The sequence below is a fragment of the Ranitomeya imitator genome, chromosome 5 (assembly GCF_032444005.1).
Source record: "Ranitomeya imitator isolate aRanImi1 chromosome 5, aRanImi1.pri, whole genome shotgun sequence".
NCBI classification, from domain to species: domain Eukaryota; kingdom Metazoa; phylum Chordata; class Amphibia; order Anura; family Dendrobatidae; genus Ranitomeya; species Ranitomeya imitator.
Genome location: NC_091286.1, coordinates 168953710 through 168976661, shown reverse-complemented (window position 1 = coordinate 168976661; position 22952 = coordinate 168953710). Strand labels below are relative to the sequence as shown.

The 22952-nt window shown below is 44.4% G+C and overlaps 1 protein-coding gene and 1 non-coding gene across 2 annotated transcripts in view; both read right to left on the bottom strand.

Annotated features, from left to right (window-relative positions):
• LOC138681636 (saccharopine dehydrogenase-like oxidoreductase) overlaps window positions 1-22952 on the bottom strand; it is a 214710-nt gene that overhangs the window by 179686 nt on the left and 12072 nt on the right. The window lies entirely within an intron of this gene.
• On the bottom strand, window positions 3127-3199 carry TRNAT-UGU (transfer RNA threonine (anticodon UGU)). The gene has a single exon. It is a non-coding gene; the product is annotated as a tRNA-Thr (tRNA).

The following is a 22952-nucleotide window of genomic DNA, read 5'->3' as shown; positions in this document are numbered from 1 at the left end:
TTAAAAGAGGCATTCTGGTTAAAGCAAGACATGACCTGTCCATAGAATTAGAAAGATAACTAAAATCAGTAGGAGTCCCATTGTCGGGATCCCCTTTGCTAGCCAGTATGGAAACTGCAAATAACGCAAACACTAAGCCTCCATTCAAAACCTATGGCACAGAAATTATCCACACTGGAATCTGCACCCATGCCATAGACATTAATGCACAGTCAAATGCAAGCACAATCTGCTTCTGCCGTCAACGCTTTGCTTTCAACCATGGGACCCACAACGATGTAAGCGATATCACCTATCCAGTAGATAGGCGATGATTTGCTTATTCTGAAATGCCTCTTTAAAAATAAGCATTAGTCTCCGTGTGAATTTTCCAGAACAATGAATATAGTATACGGCGAGAACCCTCCTAAAAGTGGATCAGACGCAAGTGTGAAAATGAAGCGAAGGTTGATTTCTTATTTGGCGACTTCTTTATTTTTGTTGTTAAACCTGTAAAAAAAATATACAAAAAAAAAGAATTACAATAAAATACAATGCAGCGAGGGGCCCTGATACGCTTAAAAGCAGCTACTAAAGTAAAAAAACTGACAAAAATTGGCATCAAAGTGGGCATTGGAGGGTGTTGTTGAAAGGGTTTAAATGATTTTGGGCCACCTATCTCACATATAGATCAGGGTGCCTCACATCAAATTCAGGTCACTCTTGTCTGGCCCAAATGGCTTCTGGACATCTGAACTGGCAGCAAAGTGGACGTTCATTTTAATTATTTGAATAATTGACTGGTGTTTTTGAGGGGTTTAGTAACTTTGGGCCACTGACCTCACACCAGCATTACATACGGTACATAGTACGCCCTCTTTGATGCCCAGAACACATTTGGACCAAGATTAAAGTGACCTGAATTTGATGCGGGTCATCACTATCTGTGTATTGGTGGTGTGAGATCAGTGGCCCAAAGTCATTTAACCCCTCAAAAACATCAATTACTTACTCAAATCTGTGAAAATTGTCTATTTGCCAGTTTTGATGCCCATTCTAATGCCCAGAACACATTTGGGCCAGGCTAGAGTGACCTGAATTTGATGTGGGACACGCTGATCTATCACTTTGATGCTCATTTTTGTGCCAGTTTTATAACTTTTCAATAAACTCAAAAGTAGCTACAAATCAGAACTGCTCACTGCATTTAGTTTTATTTTTGTAATTTTTTTATATTTGCCATTAAACCTGTAAAAAACAGAAAGGAAAAAAAAAAAAGTTGATGAATAAGAAACAAAAACCTCAGCATCATAGTGTGAAACTAGCATAAAAGAATTGTGAAGTTTGTGCAATCTGTATATAACCTACACTGGATCCAAATATACAGTGCCCTGCAAAAGTATTTGGCCCCCTGGAACTTTTCAACCTTTTCCCACATATCATGCTTCAAACATAATGATACCAAATGTACATTTTTGGTGAAGAATCAACAACAAGTGGAACACAATTGTGAAGTTGAACGAAATTTATTGGTTATTTCAAATTTTTGTGGAAATTCAAAAACTGAAAAGTGGGGCGTGCAATATTATTCGGCCCCTTTACTTTCAGTGCAGTAAACTCACTCCAGAAGTTCATTGTGGATCCAATGTTGTCCTAAATGCCTAATGATGATAAATATAATCCACCTGTGTGTAATCAAGTCTCCGTATAAATGCACCTGCTCTGTGATAATCTCATGGTTCTGTTTGAAGCACAGAGAGCATCATGAAGACCAAGGAACACAACAGGCAGGTCCGTGATACTGTTGTAGAGAAATTTAAAGCTGGATTTGGATTCAAAATGATTTCCAAAACTTTAAACATCACAAAGAGCACTGTGCATATTGAAATGGAAGGAGTATCATACCACTGCAAATCTACCAAGACCCGGCCGTCCCTCTAAACTTTCATCTCAAACAAGGAGAAGACTGATCAGAGATGGAGCCAAGAGGCCCATGATCACTCTGGATGAACTGCAGGGATCTACAGCTGAGGTGGGACAGTCTATCCATAGGACAAGAATCAGTCATACACTGTACAAATCTGGCCTTTATGGAAGAGTAACAAGAAGAAAGCCATTTCTCAAAGATATCCATAAAAAGTGTTGTTTAAAACTTGCAACAAGCCACCTGGGAGACACACCAAACATGTGGAAGAAGGTGCTCTGGTCAGATGAAACCAAACTTGAACTTTTTGGCAACAATGCCAAACAATATGTTTGGCGTAAAGACAACACAGCTCAACACCCTGTACACACCATCCCCACTGTCAAACATGGTGGTGGCAGCACCATGGATTGGGCCTGATTTTCTTCAGCAGGGACAGGGAAGATGGTTAAAATTAATGAGAAGAAGGATGGAGCCAAATACAGGACCTTTCTTGAAGAAAACCTGTTGGAGTTTGCAAAAGACCTGAGACTGGGACGGAGTTTTGTCTTCCGACAAGACCATGATCCCAAACATAAAGCAAAATCAACAATGGAATGGTTCACAAATAAACATAGTAACATAGTAACATAGTTAGTAAGGCCGAAAAAAGACATTTGTCCATCCAGTTCAACCTATATTCCATCATAATAAATCCCCAGATCTACGTCCTTCTACAGAACCTAATTGTATGATACAATATTGTTCTGCTCCAGGAAGACATCCAGGCCTCTCTTGAACCCCTCGACTGAGTTCGCCATCACCACCTCCTCAGGCAAGCAAATAGTAACAAAACAATGAGTTTTGCAAGCAGAAACCACTTAGGAAAACACCACTTTATTAGGTACTTCTGGGAAGAGTTTTTATGTTCATGATGTGTTTCCTGGGGATTTTTTTGCAGAGTTTGCAACGAGATTTTCATTCTTAAGGCCTTTTTTGCAGATTTTTGATTTGAATGTGCCTAGTTTGGAGTAGTTTTCCTCAGGATCAGCTTCACAGAAGCAGCAAGTATTTTTTTTCTTTGCCACAACGTTTTTTTGAAAACCTGAAATGGATGAAAACTCTCCAAGTAATGTAATTATTACGTCTGAACATTTTTTTCTCAGTATAATAAACCTTCACCTTAGCAGGTATTTTTATAGATAAGCTCAAGTATTAAACTATTTAGTTTCAATATAACACAAAGGCTCCAGTGAGAATTGAACTCACGACCCCTGGTTTACAAGACCAGTGCTCTAACCACTGAGCTATGAAGCCCCGTATCTAGGTGTTAGAATGGCCAAGTAAAAGTCCAGACCTCAATCCAATCGAGAATCTGTGGAAAGAGCAGAAAACTGCTGTTCACAAACGATCTCCATCAAACCTCACTGAGCTCGAGCTGTTTGCCAAGGAAGAATGGGCAAGAATTTCAGTCTCTCGATGTACAAACCTGATAGAGACATACCCCAAGCGACTTGCAGCTGTAAGCGCAGCAAAAGGTGGCGCAACAAAGTATTAGCTTAAAGGTGCACGCCCCACTTTTCAGTTTTTGATTTTCGACAAAAATTTAAAATAACCAATAAATTTCATTCAACTTCACAATTGTGTTCCATTTGTTGCTGATTCTTCTCCAAAAATTTACATTTGGTATCTTTATGTTTGAAGCATGATATGTGGGAAAAGGGTGAAAAGTTCAAGGGGGCCCGAATACTTTCGCAAGGCACTGATCATGACTATGTGCTGGTTTGCCGCCTGAGAGAACTTAAAATAATTACGGGTTAAAAAAAGTATGTGATAGAAAGTTGTAGAGGTTTAATTTTTAATTTACTTAAAATGAGGAACCCATCTAAAGGTCACTCATTTAAAGGGAATCTGTCAGTAACACTGTTCATGCACAAGCAGAGGTAGCACAGGACAGGGAAATGAAAAACATTTTAAAAGATAGGTATTTTGTCACCATCTGCTCTGCTGAAATTCTAATCCTAATTTGCATATCAATAAAAGCAGAAACTCCATGCAACCGCAAAGCAGATGGTGCTAGAACAGGTATCTAATATATAATTGCCTAGAATACTACTTCCTGCAATTTGTGCCAACTTCCGTGGCTTTGTCCGGAGCTAATGTCCGGAGCTAATGTCCGGAGATTAATTGCCTAGAATACTACTTCCTGCAATTTGTGCCAACTTCCGTGGCTTTGTGCGGAGATAATGTCCGGAGCTAATGTCCGGAGCTAATGTCCGGAGATAAGTGACGTCAACAGTGTCCAGTGTCTGATTGGTTGCCGCCTGCTGCGAGCGACCAATCAGAAACGTGCCGTACTGTGTGATTTTGGTGTGATTTTTGAATTTTTACCTCACAGCAAGTTTCTACTGCGTGGAGGCGGGCCCAGTGACGTTGCTGTTCAAGCTCCTGCCGAATTTCGTCAAAAAAATGATAATACCATTTACCAAAACTATATATATTTAGTTGTGAAGTGGTTCAGTGACATTTTCACACCAATTTTGAACTTTTGTTTGGTGTTTTCTCCATATACTGCCTATTATTTTTGTTCTTTCTTACTATTATTTATTAATTGTATTATTCTTACATTTAAATAAATAAAGTATATATGGATTCTAGACTCCCGATTCTTTAGAATCGGGCTGCCATCTAGTCTTTTATAAAGTTTTACACTGTCCTACCTCTTTTGGGTATGCATAGTGTTTTTGACCAGTTTATTTTAAATGGGGATTTTAAATAATATAAACATTACTCACCTTTAGGCCTCATTCACACGTCAGTATTTGTATACCAAAGCCAGGAGAGTCTCCAAAACATACAACTGGTGTCAATCTTTCAACCATAGTTTTCCCTTCACCTATGACAGCACACCTGAAAGAGGGATCCGCCTAGCCGCGAAAGGAAACCTACTAAAATAAAAGGGCGATACATCTTCCTTGCTTCAGTTGGGTTTCCTGTACTGACGGGACCCTTGTGCTGAAAACCCAGTAGCTTGAAGACTTTCTTATCCACTCACCCGTGTCTGTCCCGTCATTGGAAGAACAGGCAGAGTGCCTGTATGCCTGCCTTCAGGTGGTGGAAGCACCGTCCGTGGGTCCTGAGGTGCCTCGACTTACATGTAGACGTGGAGCGGTGCAGTTATGGGCCCAGTGACTCTTCTGCAGCCGCCAAGCCGCTCTCTCTCCTCTGCCTGCTGACCAATGCTTCATAGTGAGCCGGGCTTCCGGGGGCGCGTGATATCAGGGGGTGTGTACCGAGGCCAAGATGGCGGCGCCCACAGTGAGTATCGGGGTGCGTGGATACTGGGCGCGTCCCGGCAGGGAGGCTGGATGGGGATGGGGAGGGGCATGGATCGGTACCGGAGGAGGCAGGAAGCGCAATGGATCCCTCTTATAAGGAGGGATGACCACAGAAGAGGCGCTCATGTCCGAAGCGCCCCATTATGGAGGATCACAGTGCAGGACCATTCACCAGGGTCTATGCCTGGTCACCAGCTTGGGCACACTAAGAGGAGCAGCTGCTGCTCGAGTTTCAGGAATGGCTGCCATTCTGACCAGAGATCGCGGGACTCCTCAGTATCCAGTTGTTCGTACCCCTGACCAGCCTCCAAATCAGGTACCCTTGATTTGACAGAGGGTCGTGAGTGATCTATTAGTCACGGCAGGAGTCAGGACCCCACACTATGTCGCTGTCTCTTTTGGGTATGTCTGCAGAGTAAGCACTTCTTATTACTTGGACTTAGCTTTTCTATTAACCCATGTTACTCCCTCATCATGCCTACATATGCCCTTACAGTGTTTGCTCCACTAATCCTCTCTCTCCTTTGCTATCCCCAAACCCCAGCACCCTCTAACCAAATAATCATCTCTTTTTTTCTTCCCCAGCTGTCCTCCTCTGCTGACCTGCTCCTCAACCTCAAATCTGTCCTAATAAAACATAAAACAAGCTGGCCACTCTCCTTCTCTCACCTGTTCTCCCTTTCTCTGCTTCTCCAAACTGCTGGCGACATATCTCCCAACCCTGGACCCCCACAGCTCAAACCTTCCATTACTACCCCCTCCTACCGCTCCCTATCCAATATGAACTACCGCAATCTTTCATACATAAAACTCGTGCCCCTGACGCCCACCCCCCTGCTCCCTCTCTCTGGAGCAATCTGGAATGCCCGCTTAATCCGCAATAAGCTTCATGTGATTCATCACCTTTATCTCTCTCACAAGCTTGCCTTCCTGGGCCTCACAGAAACATGGCTAACACCCTCTGACACCGCCTCCCCTGCTGCGCTGTGTTACAGCGGCCTACACTTCACCCACACCCCTCAACCCGGCAACAAACATGGTGGAGGAGTCGGTCTTCTCCTTTCTTCAAACTGCACCTTTAACCCAATCCCACCTCTACCCTCCCTTATACTCCCTGCTTTTGAAGTCCACTCTGTCCACATTTACTCTCCCTCCAACCTCCAAGTGGCTGTCACATACTGACCTCCGGGCCCGGCCACTGCCTTTATTGACCAATTCTCCACCTGACTTTTTCACTTTCTCTCTGTTGACATTCCCACCATCATCATGGGTGACTTCAACATCCCCACTGATATCCTTGAGTCAACAGCCTCCAAACTTCTGTCCCTTACTTCATCTTTTGGACTTACTCAGTGGTCCTCCGCAGCCATCCACACAGACGGACATACACTAGACCTGGTCTTCACCAGTCTCTGCTCTTTATCTAACTTTACCACTTCCCCTCTCCTTCTATCGGACCACCATCTGCTCACCTTCTCATCCCGGTCCTCCTCACCGGTCACCCATGTCCAGCAACATGCGCACCCCCGTAAAAACCTTGCACACATTCTCTGACTCTATCCTACCACTGGCATCCATATCCTCACTCCACAACACACACAGTGCCACTGCTTTCTACAATGTCACTCTCGCATCAGCTATTGACACGGTTGCCCATCTCGTTCATGGCAGAGTGCGACGTATCAATAGACAACCCTGGCACAATAACACCACTAAAAATCTCCGGCAAGTGTCCAGGGTTGCAGAGCAGAAGAAAACACATTCGCAAGACTACTTCGTTGCATTCAAACAGGCAACACTCGCTTTTAAATCTGCTCTCACCTCTGCTAAAAAGGCCTACTTCACAACCCTCATATCTTCCCGATCCTACAACCCCAAACAGTTATTCAAAACCTTTAACTCCCTCCTTCGCCCCCCACTGCCCCCTCCAACCTCCCTCATCTCTGCTGACACACACTTTAAAAATAAGATTGGTCGTGTCCCAAGACACAAGAGTTATGGACAATGGTTCAAGATATGTATCTACAGATGTGTGGGATCTGGGTGGATTCTAGCCCGATGTGCTGGCTGTTTCATTATACGACAGGCAAAACAAGAGGGGGTCAGTTACATGATCTGTTCCATACTATTGCTTTGGTGACAAAACGTTTAATTTTGCAATATTGGTTGGCTAGTACACTCCCAGGGATAAAAGAGATTAAAGCAGGACTAATGGCTGTCCTATATTTAGAAAAAAGAGAAGCAGAAAGGGATAAAGATAAGATGACGAAAAGATTTTTTTAAAAATGGAGAGTGTTCATAGAATCCTTATTGTCGACAGGGGAAATTCAAGAGATAATGAGGTCCTTTGTTAATTCAGATTGGTATTTGTTAGAAGATTTAAGTGGTAGTTTGGATAAATTAAAATTTGTCACATGATAAATGCATCAGTTGGTGTATGTTCTGGATTTGATTGTCGGATTCCAATCATTGAAGCTGGTTAGATGTGGACATTAGGGGATATGTTAATACTATTTGTGTTACAAAGATTAATGTTTGTTTTATTTCTATGTAATAATTTAAAGCAACATTTGCAATATGTATTGTACTTATTTGTTTAAAAAAAAAAAAAAACAACCAATAAAAATGATGTTTTAAAAAAAAAAAAAAATAAGATTGACCAAACAAGGCAAGTCTTCATTGTTCAATCACCACAACCCCTTTGTATACCAGACCAATGCCCAAACTCCATAACCTCCCTATCCAACATCACTGAAGGGGGGCTTAATTGTCTCCTCTCCAAATCGCACCTCACCACCTGTGCGCTCGACACCCTCCCATCGCACCTCCTGCCCAACCTCACCACCACTCTTATTATCCCATCCCTAACCCACCTCTTCAACCCATCACCAACTTCTGGCACTTTCCTTTCTGCTTTCAAACATGCCACAATCACGCCTATCCTTAAAAAAACAACTCTCGATCCAACGGCTATGTCCAGCTATCGCCCAATATCACTGCTCCCATTCGCTTACAAACTCCTGGAGCAGCATGTCCACGCTGAACTTTCCTCCTACCTCTCATCTAACTTGCTCTTTGACAATCGACAATCTGGTTTCCGCCCCCATAACTCAACTGAGACAGCCCTGACCAAAATCACTAATGACCTACTTACAGCCAAAGCTAATGAACAATACTCTGTACTCGACCGGTCCTCTGCTTTCAACACAGTTGATCACTGCCTCCTACTACAGATCCTCTCCTTCTTTGGCATCAAAGATCTCGCCCTATCCTGGATCTCCTCATACCTTTCCAATCGCACATTCAGCGTCTCCCAGTCCCACACTACCTCCTCGTCCCACCCTCTTCTCTGTTGGAGTCCCCCAAGGCTCTGTTCTAGGACCCCTACTCTTCTCAATCTATACACTCGGCCTGGGACAACTCATAAAGTCTCATGGATTCCAGTACCACCTTTATGCTGATGAGACTCAGATCTAACTTTTTGGCCCCGACATCACCTCTCTACTATCCAGAATCCCGATGTGTCTATCAGCCATATCCTCCTTTTTCTCCTCTCGCTTCCTCAAACTCAAAGTGGACAAATCTGAACTCATTAGCGCTCCTCCATCTCATAGATCTTCCTTACCTGACCTATCTATCGCAATTAACGACATCACGCTTTCCCCCGTACCAGAAGTCTGCTGCCTCGGAGTAACCCTTGACTCTACCCCGTCATTCAAACCGCACGTCCAAGCTCTTTCCACCTCCTGTCGCCTCCAGCTCAAAAAATATCCAGAATCCGTAATTTCCTCAACCGTCAATCTACTAAAATACTTGTGCATGCACTCATCATCTCCCGCCTTGACTACTGCAACATCCTTTTCCGTAGCCTCCCTGCTAACACCCTTGCACCTCTCCAGTCCATCCTTAACTCTGCTGCCCGACTAATTCATCTCTCTCCTCGCTACTCCTCTGCTTCCCCCTCTGCAAATCTCTTCACTGGCTCACATTCCCTCAGCGTATCCAGTTCTAATTACTAATACTAACCTACAAAGCCATCCATAACCTGTCTCCTCCATATATCTCTGAACTAATCTCCAGATATCTTCCCTCACATAATCTCCGGTACTCCCAAGACCTCCTTCTCTCCTCCACACTAATTCACTCCTCACCCAACCGCCTCCAAGACTTCTCCCGAATATCTCCCATTCTCTGGAATTCTTGGCCCCAACACATCCGACTATCAACCACATTCGGATCCTTCAGACGGAACCTGAAAAGCCACCTTTTCAGGTAAGCCTACAGCCTGCACTGACCCCGCTGCCTCCTCACCACTACTGAAGCTGCCGCCTCACCAACACCGGAGCTCCTGCAACCCTCAACCTATTGTCTCCTTCCCCACCATCCTGTAGAATGTAAGCCCGCAAGGGCACGGTCCGCGCCCCTCTGTATCAGTCTGTAATTGTTAGTTTGCTTAAGGTACCGTCACACATAACGATATCGTTAACGATGTCGTTGCTTTTTGTGACGTAGCAGCGATATCGTTAACGAAATCGTTATGTGTGACAGCTACCAACGATCACGCCCCTGCTGGGAGATCGTTGGTCGCTGGGGAAAGATCAGAACTTTATTTCGTCGCTGATCTCCTGCTGACATCGCTGAATCGGCGTGTGTGACGCCGATCCAGCGATGTCTTCACTGGTAACCAGGGTAAATATCGGGTTACTAATTGCAGGGCCGCGCTTAGTAACCCGATGTTTACCCTGGTTACCATTGTAAATGTAAAAAAAATAACACAAGCAAAAAAGAAAAGGGCACACAGCAACAAGTGACAGCAAAAAGTACAGCCAAGAAGCAACGAAGAGTGGTGGTGGTGGGAGACTCACTACTGAGAGGCACCGAAGCAGCCATCTGCAGACCGGACATAACTGCAAGAGAAGTATGCTGCCTTCCAGGTGCGATGATCAAGGATGTGACCGATAGGATACCAAAGCTCTTCAGCTCCAAGGACGTCCACCCATTTCTTCTGATACATGTTGGCACCAATGACACAGCAAGGAAGGACCTACCGACAATCTGCAAGGACTTTGAAGAGTTGGGGAAGAAAGTAAAGGAACTGGATGCACAGGTAGTTTTTTCTTCTATCCTTCCAGTAGACGGGCATGGCACCAGGAGATGGAACAGGATCCTTGATGCAAACAACTGGCTAAGACGATGGTGCAGACAACAAGGATTTGGATTCCTGGACCACGGTGTGAATTACTGGTATGATGGACTGCTCGCCAGAGACGGACTACACCTCAACAAACCTGGGAAACACACATTCGCCAGAAGACTCGCTACACTCATCAGGAGGGCGTTAAACTAGAAGAAGAGGGGACGGGAAGAAAAACATTAGACTCGAACAAAGACGACCCAGGAAAACATGCTCAGAAGGGAGGTAAGAACATTTCTAAAACAATCCACAGTGAGGAGATTGGAACAAAACAAAATCCTCTAAACTGCATGCTCGCAAACGCCAGAAGCCTGACAAACAAGATGGAAGAACTAGAAGCAGAAATATCTACAGGTAACTTTGACATAGTGGGAATAACCGAGACATGGTTAGATGAAAGCTATGACTGGGCAGTTAACTTACAGGGTTACAGTCTGTTTAGAAAGGATCGTAAAAATCGGAGAGGAGGAGGGGTTTGTCTCTATGTAAAGTCTTGTCTAAAGTCCACTTTAAGGGAGGATATTAGCGAAGGGAATGAGGATGTCGAGTCCATATGGGTTGAAATTCATGGAGGGAAAAATGGTAACAAAATTCTCATTGGGGTCTGTTACAAACCCCCAAATATAACAGAAAGCATGGAAAGTCTACTTCTAAAGCAGATAGATGAAGCTGCAACCCATAATGAGGTCCTGGTTATGGGGGACTTTAACTACCCGGATATTAACTGGGAAACAGAAACCTGTGAAACCCATAAAGGCAACAGGTTTCTGCTAATAACCAAGAAAAATTATCTTTCACAATTGGTGCAGAATCCAACCAGAGGAGCAGCACTTTTAGACCTAATACTATCTAATAGACCTGACAGAATAACAAATCTGCAGGTGGTTGGGCATTTAGGAAATAGCGACCACAATATTGTGCAGTTTCACCTGTCTTTCACTAGGGGGACTTGTCAGGGAGTCACAAAAACATTGAACTTTAGGAAGGCAAAGTTTGAACAGCTTAGAGATGCCCTTAATCTGGTAGACTGGGACAATATCCTCAGAAATGAGAATACAGATAATAAATGGGAAATGTTTAAGAACATCCTAAATAGGCAGTGTAAGCGGTTTATACCTTGTGGGAATAAAAGGACTAGAAATAGGAAAAACCCAATGTGGCTAAACAAAGAAGTAAGACAGGCAATTAACAGTAAAAAGAAAGCATTTGCACTACTAAAGCAGGATGGCACCATTGAAGCTCTAAAAAACTATAGGGAGAAAAATACTTTATCTAAAAAACTAATTAAAGCTGCCAAAAAGGAAACAGAGAAGCACATTGCTAAGGAGAGTAAAACTAATCCCAAACTGTTCTTCAACTATATCAATAGTAAAAGAATAAAAACTGAAAATGTAGGCCCCTTAAAAAATAGTGAGGAAAGAATGGTTGTAGATGACGAGGAAAAAGCTAACATATTAAACACCTTCTTCTCCACGGTATTCACGGTGGAAAATGAAATGCTAGATGAAATCCCAAGAAACAATGAAAACCCTATATTAAGGGTCACCAATCTAACCCAAGAAGAGGTGCGAAACCGGCTAAATAAGATTAAAATAGATAAATCTCCGGGTCCGGATGGCATACACCCACGAGTACTAAGAGAACTAAGTAATGTAATAGATAAACCATTATTTCTTATTTTTAGTGACTCTATAGCGACAGGGTCTGTTCCGCAGGACTGGCGCATAGCAAATGTGGTGCCAATATTCAAAAAGGGCTCTAAAAGTGAACCTGGAAATTATAGGCCAGTAAGTCTAACCTCTATTGTTGGTAAAATATTTGAAGGGTTTCTGAGGGATGTTATTCTGGATTATCTCAATGAGAATAACTGTTTAACTCCATATCAGCATGGGTTTATGAGAAATCGCTCCTGTCAAACCAATCTAATCAGTTTTTATGAAGAGGTAAGCTATAGACTGGACCACGGTGAGTCATTGGACGTGGTATATCTCGATTTTTCCAAAGCGTTTGATACCGTGCCGCACAAGAGGTTGGTACACAAAATGAGAATGCTTGGTCTGGGGGAAAATGTGTGTAAATGGGTTAGTAACTGGCTTAGTGATAGAAAGCAGAGGGTGGTTATAAATGGTATAGTCTCTAACTGGGTCGCTGTGACCAGTGGGGTACCGCAGGGGTCAGTATTGGGACCTGTTCTCTTCAACATATTCATTAATGATCTGGTAGAAGGTTTACACAGTAAAATATCGATATTTGCAGATGATACAAAACTATGTAAAGCAGTTAATACAAGAGAAGATAGTATTCTGCTACAGATGGATCTGGATAAGTTGGAAACTTGGGCTGAAAGGTGGCAGATGAGGTTTAACAATGATAAATGTAAGGTTATACACATGGGAAGAGGGAATCAATATCACCATTACACACTGAACGGGAAACCACTGGGTAAATCTGACAGGGAGAAGGACTTGGGGATCCTAGTTAATGATAAACTTACCTGGAGCAGCCAGTGCCAGGCAGCAGCTGCCAAGGCAAACAGGATCATGGGGTGCATTAAAAGAGGTCTGGATACACATGATGAGAGCATTATACTGCCTCTGTACAAATCCCTAGTTAGACCGCACATGGAGTACTGTGTCCAGTTTTGGGCACCGGTGCTCAGGAAGGATATAATGGAACTAGAGAGAGTACAAAGGAGGGCAACAAAATTAATAAAGGGGATGGGAGAACTACAATACCCAGATAGATTAGCGAAATTAGGATTATTTAGTCTAGAAAAAAGACGACTGAGGGGCGATCTAATAACCATGTATAAGTATATAAGGGGACAATACAAATATCTCGCTGAGGATCTGTTTATACCAAGGAAGGTGACGGGCACAAGGGGGCATTCTTTGCGTCTGGAGGAGAGAAGGTTTTTCCACCAACATAGAAGAGGATTCTTTACTGTTAGGGCAGTGAGAATCTGGAATTGCTTGCCTGAGGAGGTGGTTATGGCGAACTCAGTCGAGGGGTTCAAGAGAGGCCTGGATGTCTTCCTGGAGCAGAACAATATTGTATCATACAATTATTAGGTTCTGTAGAAGGACGTAGATCTGGGGATTTATTATGATGGAATATAGGCTGAACTGGATGGACAAATGTCTTTTTTCGGCCTTACTAACTATGTTACTATGTTACTACATGCTTACATTCCCAGTGTCTGGTCATGTCCCTCGCCTTCAGCTTCCCGCACTGACTGGTGAGCGCCGGCCGGCCGTAAAGCAGAGCACAGCGGTGATGTCACCGCTGTGCTTTACGGCCGGTGCTCAGTCAGTGCGGAAGCTGAAGGCGAGGGACATGACCAGACACCGGGAATGTAAGTATGTAGTTTTTTTTTTTTTTTTACATTTATAATGGTAACCAGGGTAAACATCGGGTTACTAAGCGCAGCCCTGCGCTTAGTAACCCTCTGTTTACCCTGGTTACCCAGGGACCTCGGCATCGTTGGTCGCTGGAGAGCTGTCTGTGTGACAGCTCTCCAGCGACCAAACAGCGACGCTGCAGCGATCGACATCGTTGTCTATATCGCTGCAGCGTCGCTTAATGTGACGGTACCTTTACTGTAAGTGATATCTGTAATTTGTATTTAACCTCTCCTTATGTACAGCACCATGAAACCAATGGTGCTATATAAATAAATAATAATAATAATCTATGAGAATGTCACCTTTGTTGTTAATTCGGGCCATTTTCTGCTTAATCACTTTAAGACTTTAAGAATAAAGAATGTGCCCTTTGTAAAACCCCGCTGGCAGTTTAGTGGCAGAATAATAATAATAATCTTTACTTATATAGCGCCAACATATTCCGCAGTGCTAAATTTACAGTTTAACAGTTTCAAACAACTCATAAGTAACAACGTTAACAATACAATAATTAAACCACAATAAGATGACCCTACTCGTGAGAGCTTACAATCTACAAAGAGGTGGGGGAGATACAAAGTACAGGAGCTTATTTACAATGATGATCCAGCCATCTTCAGGGGGTGGGGGATAGATGGAGATAGTGAATTGGATTACACACGCGCCCTTACACAAAATGACTTTTGTTAGGGAACGTGATAGGCCGCTCTGAACAAATATGTTTTGAGGGTGCGCCTAAAACTATGCAAATTGTGAATGGTCCTAAGTTCTTGGGGTAGAGCATTCTGTCACAATCACTGATACTTACCTGTCCGGCAGGCGCGCTCCCAAGGTCCCTACCCGTCCTTCTCTGCCCAGCTTCTCTGGTTCCCGACACGTCGGCGGTCCGCGCATGCGCCGTAGCGTCTCCTCCGCCGCTCGGGTTTCTGGGAGGTCGTGACCCGGTGGCCCCGCCTCCAATATGGCGCCGCCCACCGGGTATTTCTGCTTGGCGCTCACGCAGGTAAGCGCCTGTGTATCTTCGTTGCTGCGATTCTGCTTTGCTGCTTATCTAGCATCGTGCTCAGGCCTTCTCATTTGCTGGTTCCAAGTGCTCCTTTCCTTCCGTGCTTGTTCCGTCTTTTCCTGGTTCTATTGTCCTCCTCTGCCTCCATACTCTCAGTATTGCCGTCATTTAATACTTGTGTTTTTTTTCCAGCTCACTGCCTCGACATCCTCGTCTCCTCAGCGTTCCTGTTTACCAACTTTACCCAGTCGTCATTTTGGCTCTGGCAGTTGCGGTTCCATCCTCCTTGTGCCTGCTCCTAACACTCCCTGTACAGGGGGTGCGTACATCTGGTTTGCTCGCCCTAGGGGGCTCTGGAGCCGCGACCCAGAGGGTCCACTCTCAGTTCACCTTTCCCTCTGTCTCTTTCCCGTGTAGCCTGATACATTCCAGAGGATTGGCGCAGCGCGGGAGAAGTCTTGGAGACAGGAGTGGGAGGTACGGAATAGTGCAGAGGTTAGTCGAAAGTCATGTGCAGAGCGCAGCGGTCGGCTAGGCCGATAGACAGAAATAAGGGAGGAGATGTAAGGGGTTCTGCACTGTGAAGAGCTTTGTGGGTGAGAACAAGTACTTTGAATTGGATCCTATAATGAATGGGCAGCCAGTGTAAGGACTGGCGAAGAGCAGACACGTCTGAATACCGATTAGCCAGGTAGATGACCCTGGCTGCTGCATTAAGGATAGACTGGAGAGGGGAAAGTCGAGTGAGGGGGAGGCCAATTAATAGAGTCTTACAGTAATCCCGGCGGGAGTGGATCAAGGCGACAGTGAGGGGTTTTGTTGTTTCCATGGTGAGAAAAGGGCGGATTCTAGAGATGTTCTTAAGGTGTAAGCAGCAAAAGCGGGCAAGAGATTGTATATGGGATGTGAAGGAGAGATCGGAGTCAAACATAACACCCAGCCAGCGCGCATGCTGCCGGGATGTTATTATGGTGCCACCCACGGAGAGCGGAATGTCAGGTTTAGGGAAGTTAGTAGACGGTGGGAGCAGAAGGAGTACAGTTTTGGAGAGGTTGAGTTTCAGATAGAGGGCAGACATGATGTCATAGTCTGCGGACAGACAGTCACTGGCTTTCTGTAGTACAGCGGGAGTAAGGTCAGGGGATGACTTATATAGTTGTGTGTCATCAGCATAAAGATGGTACTGAAAACCAAATCTGCTGATGGTCTGTCCAATTGGGGCCGTGTAGAGGGAGAAGAGAAGTGGGCCAAGGACTGATCCCTGAGGTACCCCGACAGTGAGAGGAATAGGGGACAAAGTGGAGCCAACGAACGATACACTGAAGAAGCGGTCAGAAAGGTAGGAAGAGAACCAGGAGAGAGCATTGTCCTTAATGCCTAGTGACTGGATCCTAGAGAGTAGGATATGGTGGTCAACAGTGTCAAAAGCTGCAGAGAGGTCGAGAAGAATGAGCAGAGTGGTCACCATTACACTTTGCTGTCAGAAGGTCATTGGTCATTGGCAGCAGGATCTCTGCTCTGACAGCATACAGAAAACAATACGCGAAGAGACCCCCGACTTCACCACAAGCTTTAGGACCATAATCAGGGCGGAGGTGAAAGATACCCTAAAGTTAGCTCTGAAAAAGGGAAGCAAGTGAGCTCGGAGGCTTGTCATGGATTCAGAGGCCTTGCAATGTGGCAGGGAATATCATGTGGAATCCCCGTTCCCCTCCTTCTTCCCCCATCCTCCTACTCCTCCTCCGGCTGAGGACACTGGTAGACTGGTTAGGAAAGTCAGGTGTTTTCTCCTCCTTTTAGGCCCATTGTTGACCTAATAGGAATGATTAGGAACGATCCTCTAAGGATAGAGGATGTTATATTTGGGGGCCTGGATAAAAAAAGGAAGCACACCTTTCTAGTTAACGCTAGGATAAAGGCACTCATAAAGAAGGAGTGGAAGAAGAGGTCTGGTAGCCTGCCCTCATCTTCCAAAAGGAGATACCCCTTTGAGGGAAAGGACTTGGAGGGTTGGGCTAAAATCCCTATGATCGACAGGGCAGTAGCTAAGTCCTCTAAAAAAAAAAATTTGTCCTGCCCTTGGAGGACTCCGGCACACTTAAGAGACCCATTAGATAAAAAAGCAGATGGATTACCTTGGCACACCTGGGAGGCAGCCGCAGGGGGTCTGAAGCCGGCAATAGCCGAGATGTATACTGCCCGTTCCCCTTATGGTCTGGCAACAGATGGATGAACAGCTGAGGAGTAAGGTTCCAAGAGATGAAATCTTGGCCAATATGTCTCTGTTGCAAGGAGCAGCGGCCTTCCTAGCAGACTCCTCAGCCAACTCGGTGAGGTTGGCAGTTAGGGTGGCAAGCCTATCCAATGCGGCTAGATGGGCTTTGTGGCTAAAAGGGTGTCCGGGAGATCTGCATTTGAAAAATAGACTCCGCTCCATTCCGTGTGACGGTCAGTTACTCTTCGGTCAGAAAATAGAGGACATATTAGAGAAGGCAGGGGATAAGACGAAGGGGTTTCCCGGGGGAGGCTAGAAAGCCTTCTTTTCGGAGGAGGAAATTTAATAGGGGTTGTCTCCCGGGAGAAAGAAAGAGCTGAGACTTCAAAGACAGGAAGGGGTCTGGATATATGTTCAGGGGACCCTCTTCATCATCCAAAAAGCTCCATCAATGATGTCAGGTCAGAGGTAGGGGGAGGCTCTATATCTTTCTCCCTGCATGGGTAGACATCTCCCCCAGTTGCAGGATCTTAAGAGTCATAAAGGATGGTCTGATGATAGACTTCGTCCATCCACCCCGGCAGACATTTATATTAACACCCTGCAGGAAATCTCCAGAATCGCTAGCCCTGGAGGTGGAGATTTTGGGAATGGTGCAAAAGCGGGTTCTGTGCGAAGTCCTGCTGGAAGAGATAGGAAGAGGATTTTAATCCCCCCTCTTTTTGATACAGAAGCCGGACGGTTCCCTAAAGACTATCGTCAAGGAGGAAGCTCAACCGATGGGTTGTGAATTACTCTTTCAAAATGGAGTCAGTAAACACCGCTATAAAGATGTTGTTCCAGGATTGCTTCATGGCGGTCATAGACTTAACCCCTTAGTGACAGCCAAATTTTACAAATCTGACCAGTGTCACTTTATGTGGTAATAACTCTGTGGAACGCTTCGACAAATTGCAGCGATTTTGAGACAGTTTTTTCGTGACACATTATACTTTAAGACAATGGTAAATTTAGGTTGATATGTTTTGTGTTTATTTATAAAAAAAAAATCAGAAATTTGACAAAAATTTTTAAAAATTAGCAATTTTAAAACTTTGAATGATTATCCCTTTAATTCAGATAGTCATACCACTCAAAAACATTAATAAATAACACTTCCCTCATGTCGGCTTTACATCAGCACCATTTGTAAAATGTTATTTTGTTTTGTTAGCATTTTAGGTTTAAAAATGTAGCAGTAATTTTTCATTTTTTCATGGAAATTTACAAAATTATTTTTTTAGGGACCTATCCAGGTTTTAAGTGACTTTAGGGGTCCTATATATTGGAAAACATTTTAAAAACCGCACCCCTCGACATATTACAATTTGCCGTCACATAGTTTATTAACCATTCAGGGTGATTTTCAGGAATTAATGCAAAGTAACATGACCGAACGAGGGGCAGTACCCCGAAACACTGTGTCTGCAAATTGAGATTCTGGTTTGGCTTTTATACCTAAGTCATGTGACAAGGCTAGTTAAAGGGTCGACATTGACTGTTCGGATTGCTACTTCCAATAGGTGACACTAGAGTTCTAGTCCTCTTCCTCTCCGAAGAGACAATTTGCAGAATTTAAAAGTGTATTTTTACACCTAAATGTTGCTGACTTTTGAACAGGCCACTGAAGCCGGCAGACTCTAAGGCCACTACTTGCTCTTGAATTGCCATGGCAAACATCAGGACCATACAATCATGATCTCAGGATGCCCATGGGGATAAAGAGGGAGAAGCCACACTTTTAAACATTTATATGACATAGTCATTATTGACAGGAGCATCTAAGTGGTTAAACAGATATGGACGGTGACAACACTGATCGTGGCTGATGCAGCAAGTTGTCAGTTATAGTGTACAGCTGACAGCTACTGGATTGTCACCTGTATGGGGATGCTAGTCTCTTATATCTCAGGTCAGTTGAAAGACGTGTTGATGGTCATTAAGGGGTTAAAAGATGCACATTACCACATCCCAAACCATCGGGACCATCAGAAGTTCCTAAGGGTGGCTCTGTATATCCAGGGACAGGTCAGGCTCTATCAGTATGCAGCCCTCCCATTTGGTCTGCCAGTGGCCCCAAGGGTGTTTACCAAGGTAATGTCAGAGGTGATGGCCTACTTTCGTTCTCAGGACATTGTTATCATCCCGTACCTGGACGACTTCCTTATAGTCGGGAAGTCGGAAGATCACTGTATAGAGCAAGTGAGGGAAGTGAATGTGGCCATAAAGGAGCTAGGCTCGGTGATAAATACCCTCAAGTCAAAGCTAAGACCAGAAAAGACACTATCCTTCCTGGGTTGGTTCTGGAATCCAAGCGCCAGGTCTGTCTCCTACCAGAGAAAAAGATAGTCAAAATAATGGGGCTAGCACTATGAGCAATGTAGCAGCCTATAATGACACTAAGGAAGGTGATGTCCTTGCTAGGATCCCTAACATCCTGTATACCAGCAGTAAGATGGGCACAAATTCACCTAAGGCAGCTACAGTGGGAGGTCCTGTCAGCACAGAGGTCATTAAAAGGGCATTTAGAGGGAAAAGTACATCTTTCCTTAGCTGTAAGAGACTACTTTGCCTGGTGGACAGTAAGAGAGCATCTGGCGTCAGGAGTCCAGTGGCTGGAGGATGCTATCACGACAGACACAAGCGGTACCGGATGGGGATCACATCTGAGGTCTTACTCAGTGGAGGGAACCTAGAAAGAGAGTGAAGGGAACCTAGAAAGAGATCAGAGTTCAAACTTAAAGGAGCTGTGGGCTGTGGAAAGAGCCTTAAGACACTTTCTTTCCTTCCTTCGGGGTCGCCATGCCCAAGTCATGTCGGACAATCACGCGGTGGTGGCTTATATCAACCACCAGGGGGAACGAGGTCCCATACCCTTATGGGGGCAGAAAATATCCTGCTCCAGCTAGCAGAACAACACCCGCTATCTCTTACGGCTCTTCACATAAGGGGAATAGAAAACACGAAAGCAGACTTCCTGAGTTGCAAGAAATTGAGGCAGGGAGAATGGTCTCTAAATCCTTGAGTGCTCCAGCAAATAGTGCAGGCATGGGGAAGGTCGAAGATAGATCTGCTTGCCAGTTTACACAACAGGAAAGTGAAGAACTTCTGCTAGTTAAACCCAAGGGGAAATCCATTTGCGGTAGATGCCTTTCAGATACTTTGGAAGTTTGGTATGGCCTATGTGTTTCCCCCGACAGCTATGATTCCAGCGGTCATGAGAAAGATCAGAGAAGATCAGACGAGAGTAATTCTCATTGCTCCATTTTGGCCGAGGAGACCGTGGTTCTCCCTTCTAAGGTGGATGTCTGTTACCAATCTATGGATTCTACCAGAGATCCAGGACCTGCTTACCCAGGGACTGGTGTGCCACTCTCAAGTGAAGGGCTTCCATCTGGCAGCATGGAATTTGAGAGGGCGTTACTGAGTCGGCAAGGATTCTCACCAGGGCTAGCCTCCACCCTATTGAAAAGTAGGAAGCTGATTACATCAAAGATCTATGGTAGAACATGGAAGAAATTCCTGGAGTTTTTAGGACAGCCCTTAGGGAATGAGGCTCCGGTAAGGGCTATTCTAGAATTTCTACAGTCAGGATTGCAACTAGGGTTAGCAACCAATACTCTCAAGGTACAGGTGTCGGCCTGGGTGCCTTGTATAATTGCAACCTAGCATCCAATAGATGGATGTCCTGATTTATTAAATCCTGTAACAGATCTAGACCGGTTATAATTCCTAAAATTCCTCCATGAGATCTGAACCTAGTTTTAGAGGCGCGAACTAGGGAACCATTCGAGCCCTTACAGGAGTTATCTGCGAAATTCCTCATGCTTAAAACAGTGTTTCTAGTGGTCTTAACATCAGCCCGTAGGGTAAGTGACATACAAGCCCTGTCTATATGCTCCCCATACATGCAAGTATTTGAGGACAGGGTGGTTCTAAGACCAGATCCAGCTTATCTCCCCAAAGTAGTTCTTAAATTCCATAGGAGCCAGGAGATCACCTTACCCTCGTTCTGTGATAACCCTAAAAATCCAGGGGTGGAAAAATTCCATATTTTAGAAGTGAGGAGGTCCATGTTAGAGTACATGTGATATAGAAGATGCTAAGCACAGCCTAAATAGGGGAGATGCAAAGTCATAGGTGCCCAAACCTGAACATATACAATATAAAGTGACTAGCACACTCCAGGGTGTTGTGATGCAAAAAAGTGGGGATTTATTACATACAGTAAATCACAAACGTTTCGGTCGATACTGGACCTTCATCAGTGTGCTAGGTATAATTGTATACTTGTATGGCCCCAAAAACAATAGAACACTCGGATATGCATCAATCAGACATGCTGGAAAAAAAGGCAACAAGCCGGGAAGAAACAGAACCAGACTGGTCAACTGACGGTGAGTCAGAATAATAGGTGGCGCTGAGGCTTAAAAGAGCTGTCAGTACGCCTGGACACTAGGGATAAATGCGGTATCTGTTGTGAATTCCGCTCTTGGGCTCCCTCCGGTGGTTGTAAGTGGCACTTTTGTGAGTTCTGCTCTTGGGCTCCCTCTTGTTGTTTCTAGTGGTATGGCTGCTCCTTGGATTTAGCTGTCTTCAGCTGCTTCCACTGATCGTCTTTTCTGCTCGGCTATTTATGCCTGGCTCTTTCCTTCAGCCAGTGCCACTTGTAAATGGTTTCTGGTTGGATTCACATCTCTTTGGATTTCCCTGTTATCCTGACCAGTTCAGCAAAGCTAAGTTTTTGCTTGCTCTTTTCTGTCCATAGATTGTGGACTTATCCGTTCTGTGCTTTCTATGTTTGTCCAGCTTATCAGTATGAATTAATTCTGTCTTGCTGGAAGCTCTGGGAAGCAGATTTACCCTCCACACCTTTAGTCAGGTGTGGAGATTTTTTGTAAACTCTGCGTGGATTTTTTGTAGTGTTTTATACTGACTGTTCTATCCTGTCCTATCTATTTAGCTAGACTGGCCTCCTGTGCTCATCCTGGTTTCATTCTGTGTATGTCTTTTCCCTCTCCACTCACAGTCATTATTTGTGTGGGGCTAATCTATCCTTTGGGGATTTTCTCTGAGGCAAGATAGTTTTCCTGCTTCTATCTTTAGGAGTAGTTAGCTCTTAGGCTGTGACGAGATGCCTAGGGAGAGTTAGGAGCATTCCACGGCTACTTCTAGTGTTGTGTGGAGCTTAGGGTCTGCGGTCAGTACAGTTACCACTTCCTTCAGAGCTCGTTCCATGTTGCTCCTAGACCACCGTATCATAACAGTATAAGTGGCCAAAAATGAATTAAATGCATCTCAAAAGAAGGAAAAGAAAGTTCTGAACCATTTTTTTTTCCTCTTGATATCTGGGTGGTTCAGGATATATGCTTTGGCATGGATGTTCAGGGTTTGTTTTCTCGTGTGGATCAACTTGCTGTAAGAGTACAGAGTATCCAGGACTATGTTGTCCAGACTCCGGCTTTAGAGCCTAGAATTCCTACTCCTGATTTGTCTTTTGGGGACAGATCCAAGTTTTTGAACTTTAAAAATAACTGCAAATTGTTTTTTGCTTTGAAACCCCGTTCTTCTGGTGATCCCATTCAGCAAGTAAAAATCATCATATCCTTGCTGCGTGGTGACCCTCAAGACTGGGCTTTTTCTCTTGAAACGGGATCCGGCATTATTGAATGTAGACGCATTTTTTCAAGCGCTCGGATTATTGTATGACGAACCTAATTCTGTGGATCATGCAGAAAAAACCCTGTTGGCCTTGTGTTAAGGTCAGGAAGCGGCAGAATTATACTGCCAGAAATTTAGAAAATGGTCTGTGCTCACTAAATGGAATGAGGAGGCTCTGGCTGCTATTTTCAGAAAAGGTCTTTCTGAAGCCCT